Genomic DNA, 5,831 nt, shown 5'->3' on the forward strand with positions numbered 1-5,831 from the left:
TATGGAAGTTTGGTTCTGTCAAGACTCACTGGAAAAAATTACTCAATTTTTTTTTACTTTCATTTGCTAGTAAATGTCACAAGAAAATGGCAAGTTACATTAAACATGACATTTTGAAGTAGAAAAACTGAAATTGTAAATTTATTTTAAAACATTGTCCAAAATGTTTTACCCCTTTGAAAAATCATTTTTACAGTTTGTTCATGTTTCTAGAGCTGATGAATTACATGTTTTCTTTCCAGGCGGTTAAAGAAAGTAGATAATTAACAGTCTGAGACGTGATCTGCGTGAATTTGTACAGAGTTGTTCAATATCATCTTTAACTGCTGAAAGGATGTTGCAGGAGTTTCAGGACCTGGCTGAGATTTCATTGGCTGATCTAATACTACAGCGATGTTAAAAATGAGGTGCCTGAGGCTCGTTCACGAACACATTCACTCTCTCTCACAGCATTCATGAGTTGGCATATTAAAAAAAACTCCCCTGTGTGTCTTTGTCTCGCTATCGTTCTCTCTCCTCGACAGCACATTCCTCTCAGATCGTGTGTGAGATCATATTCAGTCTCATCTCAGATTAGTTGGAGCTCAAAGCACAGGAATTCAGTGAGTACGGACAGTAGATACACACGCTTGTGTTGAGATGAGCTTCTCCTGTAGAAATACACCTTCAGTATGTATAATGTCAGTCTGATCAACTCATAAGAGACAGAATTAGAGATGATGTTCATATGTTGGTCAACGGCGCCTGCTAGTGCTTCTCTAATTCAGTGCATGATGTTGGGAACATCTGAGAGAGAAAAAAAAAAATGCCACAAGGCCCTAAAGCGGCAAACTATTAAAGCTTGTTTCCAACACCAATAATAATTTAATTAATTACACAATTCTGACTTTTGTTTGCAATTCTGATGTTATATCTCACAATGTTTCCATCTAACATGTAGTTTGAGTTGCAGCTCGTCATTTTAATGCAGTGTTTCACTAGTTTGCAGTAAACCGGTTACCTCATCTGAATATGTTCTATTTGAGTTGGATGGTATCTTTGGAATGGAAATATGGATATTTTATTTGCAAACATACTTTTTTCGATTATTTCAGTTAATCTCATAAAACTAGCGAGTTAAGCCAGTAGTAGTGCTGACAGTGTCGTGTAAACATGACTGAAGACGAGAAAAGAGGAACAGACGAACCGATTCAATTGAGTGAATCATTTACGCTGGACCCACTCCGATTGATTCGAACTCGTGACTTCGATTATTCAGTCCAAGCGATTCACTAGCAAAAACCAGTTCAAAAGAACCATTCATTTTCATATTACAACATCGCTTAAAAAGCTCGTAGTGATGGGAGAAACTGAGCTTTTCGAAACTCCGAATCAGTTAAACTATTGCGTCGCAAAATGATTCCCTGATTCGAAGCGCTCTAATCGCGAATCATTTGGTTCAGATCGGGACTACGGAGCGGGTTCGAGAATCCTTTACCTTCTATTATTAAACAGTACAACACATCAAACAATTAAGACAGTACACTTATTAAAAACAAAACAGAAAAAAAAAGTATACACAGATACAAGGTTAAAAAAAAAAGCAATAAATTCACTTTAAGAGGACACATCGGATGAATACAGAGATACAGTTTTCACTGCTTTAGGATTAACATAGCCTAACTTTGGATAGTTTCCATATAGACTTGTCTAGATCAACCTTGAATAACGAAAAGAGAGGTTTAGAGCCAGTATAATCTTTTGTTCCCTAGGTATTGCTTATTTTTTTGACCCATGACAGAAGTGGCATAATGCAATGGGTTTCTATGTAAATTAAGCTGAAGTATTCTAGGTTGATCTCTCTTGTATTGGTTTTGCACAGCTGGACGTTTGCCTGCTCACATGTAGAAACACACTGGAGAATCACGTGGAGTTGATGCTAAGTGACGGAACATTCTGGTCTCTGTGAACAGAGTCTCACTGTGGTTTATACAGTAGTGTTTTATTCAGCATCATGTCAGTATATCAGCAGCTCAGACTCTCTCACACACGTACTGATTTAACTGTGTTTCCTGTCACTGAGGAACTTAACCGCTGAGAAACACAGAGGGACATTCAGAGAGAAAGACAGAGGGAAAATCCAGGGGAAATTAAAAGTACAATTTAAAGGCTGAGCGCATGTTAAGCAAACACAGGCGCTCGTGGGCTATATCACACTCTCACAGCACTGGGCTTGTGTTTCAGAGACTGCTGACTGTGAGGGAGTCTGCTTAAGCTGCTCTCTGTCACTGTGACGTATGATCTTCAGCCATGTTTAAATCAACATGTGTTCTGAACTAAACATGGGAGAGCGGGGCATGTTGTCACACTTTACACTGCAGTGAAAATCTCTCAGGATGGGTTTAGTCGCTTTCTTTTGAGAACATGAGTTTGAGCTTGATATAAATATTTGAACAATATCATATTATTATAATCTAATATTTTAGAATAAATATACGTAAATAAAATTAATAGATTAAAATCCAAACAAACTATTTGTCTAAATAAATAAATATAGTTTTCATAAGAAATAAATGAATAAGTAAATGAAAAACAAATAAACAAGTAAATAAAATAGTTTTCATAAATATTAATAATAATTATGATATTCTAATAATATCATATTGTTATTATTATATCATAATATTTCAGAATAAATAAGTAAATAAAATCAATAAATTAAAATTCAAACAAGTTGTCTAAATAAATAAATATAGGTTTCATAAGAAATAAATGAATAAGTAAATGAAAAACAAATAAACAAGTAAATAAAATAGTTTTCATAAATATTAATAATAATTATGATATTCTAATAATATCATATTGTTATTATTATATCAGAATATTTCAGAATAAAGTAAATAAAATCAATAAATTAAAATTCAAACAAGTTGTCTAAATAAATAAATATAGGTTTCATAAGAAATAAATGAATAAGTAAATGAAAAACAAATAAACAAGTAAATAAAATAGTTTTCATACATATTAATAATTACTATTATATTCTAATAATATCATATTATTATTATATAATATTTCAGAATAAATAAATAAATCAATAAATTAAAATTCAAACAATTTGTCTAAATAAAGAAATATAGTTTTCAAAATAAATAAAGAAATAAATGAATAAGTAAATGAAAAACAAGCAAATAAAATAGTTTTCATAAATAATAAATAAATCAGTTTTCATAATGAGAGATACTGTCATTAAAATCCTATTGCTGGCATTTCAGCAAAATCAGTATAAACATTTATGCAGCACAAATAATTAAAAAACAATGTATTTGATTATAGCATAAATACATGCTGTTATAGCATAAATACTGATTTAATATATCTTACATCTATCCACATCCCCTTGCATAATTTGTCTATAGCACATCTGTACATACAATACTGTTTACTGTCTCTTTGTCTATTGCGTATTGTTTTTTACATATTTATTTTTACTCACTTATTTTTATTTCGTCATCAGTGTCTCGTCACTTGTCTGTGTACTGGAAGCTTCTGTCACCAAGACATGTGTGTGTGTGTGTGTGTGTGTGTGTGTAAGCACTCTTGGCATTAAAGCTCTTTCTGGTTCTGATTCTGAATGCATAAAACATGGCATCTTAATACAATTAGTGCACAACGTGACAATTATTAACCTGAAAACACAGTTCAACCTTCAGTTCATCATAGTGTGTATTATTCTGTTCCCTTATGACATTATATTACTGTTTTATGTTGGACGACAGACAAAAATTAATTTAATATATCACAGTTTTGAACTAGATGTTTGAAACCAACATAGAAAACTTGTGTGACAACTAGCCCCGGAAAGAAAGACAGAAGGGCATTTCTTTCAGCGTGTTTGCATGAGTGGTTAGTTCTTCCCAAAGCGGCCTAATTTCTTATTTTAAATCAATTAAAAGTAGTCTTCCAGAGGCGCTTGTGTACTCGTTTGTTCCTGAAGTAGGTCAGTGGAGCATCAATGCTGCATTAATGCGCTAAAATTAGCCTCATCAGACCCAGCAGAACAAACATCAATGCATCGGGCCCAATTAAAAGATCAGCGCACACACAGAATAAGGATAGGGGACTGAACACACAGAGATTAGTGTTAGGAGGCTGAGAGACTGCAGATAATCAGCTTTACCGAAGCCTGTCTGACCAATCGATACAGACACACATCAGCGTCTACTCTCCTGAAAAATGGGTCAAGTGAAGAGGACGGCTTATTTAATTTTGACCGCTTGGTTTCATCAGAAGTACTTTATATGACCGCTAGATGGCGCTACGCACTTATTAATATGCATATAAGCTTTCAGTGATAAACTGTTGCATCTGAAATTGTTAATAAACTAATAAAACTCAAGACATTTCCCTACAGAGCATGAGAAACTTCAGACACTCTGCAGTTACATAAACAAATAAATATTTTCTTACTCTTATAAAAGCTTTTTTTTTTTCTCTCAGTATTTTTGTCTTATTTTTCAGTAAAATATTTAAACATTCCTAAATCAAGATTTATTTAACAAATGATACAGGAGGAGATATAAAGTCTTGTTTTCTGTAAAAACTTATTAAAATTAAGTGACAAATATCTGCCAGTAGGGTTGGAAAAATAATCGTGTTTTCCCTTTGAATTAATTTTTCTGATCGCACTGAAAGATATTTGGACTGTGAAACAAGTAAAAAAAAATATTATTATTTTAAAATAATTTTTAAATTGCGTGATTTAACTCTAATCTGAAAAACAGAAAGACCATTTAAAATCTGCACACAAAACACACATCTTTTTATTTCAACAAACTGGGCACAGAAACGTTCTTACTAATATCAACACACAATTATTGTGATACATTTCACGCAACATTCACAAATATGCTGAAAAAAATACATAAATGCATTCAAACACTTATGATGAGTGGAAAAAAGGAGGTAGGAATGTAAATGAGCGGTTGCTGTTATTGTGGGCACATAACGGTACATTCAATACCTGGAGCACAGCTCTGTTATAATATTCAGTCTACGCGATGATTGACATCCGCTTCATCCAATCAGCACCCGAGTCGATGACTTTACAATAGAACTGGGAGCCAGAGAGGGGCGGGGTCAGGCACAGACAGCCAATGGCATGACAGGAGGGCGGGAGCTTTCTCAACTCGGGCTTTTGTTCTCTGTCGGGGCAAGTAAAGTGAAGTTTGGTCACCGTTATTCCGCGGGACATCCCGTATCAGAATCACAGGGATAACATTAGAGCTGCTTTATTTCCTTGAGGAAAAACTCTCATCGGAGCATTTAATCGCAGCGATCTTTCCTTTTCCTCACAATGGAAACTCCATCATCATCATCATCATCATCATAAGAAGAAGAACGCGAAGTTTTGCTGGATGAATTCTGACAGGATTTTACAGCGAATGAACCCTTTCTCCTCCCTAAAACGGGTTTTTAAGGATATCCCCGCGGATCTACAACTCTCTTTAGGAACTCTTTAGCGGAACTTTACCTCAAGTTTCTTTGAAACGGCAAGCGCGCTCTGGATACATTTCCTTTGATCGCCGCTTTTTTTGGATACAATGTTGCAAATCTGAGGTGAATGTATCAGGCTCGGCAAAACCCTGACTAGATCTGTGATCATGGCGCTCTCAGGTAGATCTCTGGACACTTTGCACCTCATTTTATTCGTTTTATGGACTTTATCGCGCTATTCTTTATCCAGTCAAGTTCGGCAGGAGTTTGAGGTTCTGGAGGAGCAGCCGGTGGGCACATATGTGGGCACGATCGACACCAAACCCTCTTTCACGTACAGATTCAGCGAACACCAC

Source organism: Sinocyclocheilus rhinocerous, unplaced genomic scaffold (genome assembly GCF_001515625.1).
Source record: "Sinocyclocheilus rhinocerous isolate Xijiao unplaced genomic scaffold, SAMN03320098_v1.1 scaffold3308, whole genome shotgun sequence".
Lineage (NCBI taxonomy): Eukaryota > Metazoa > Chordata > Actinopteri > Cypriniformes > Cyprinidae > Sinocyclocheilus > Sinocyclocheilus rhinocerous.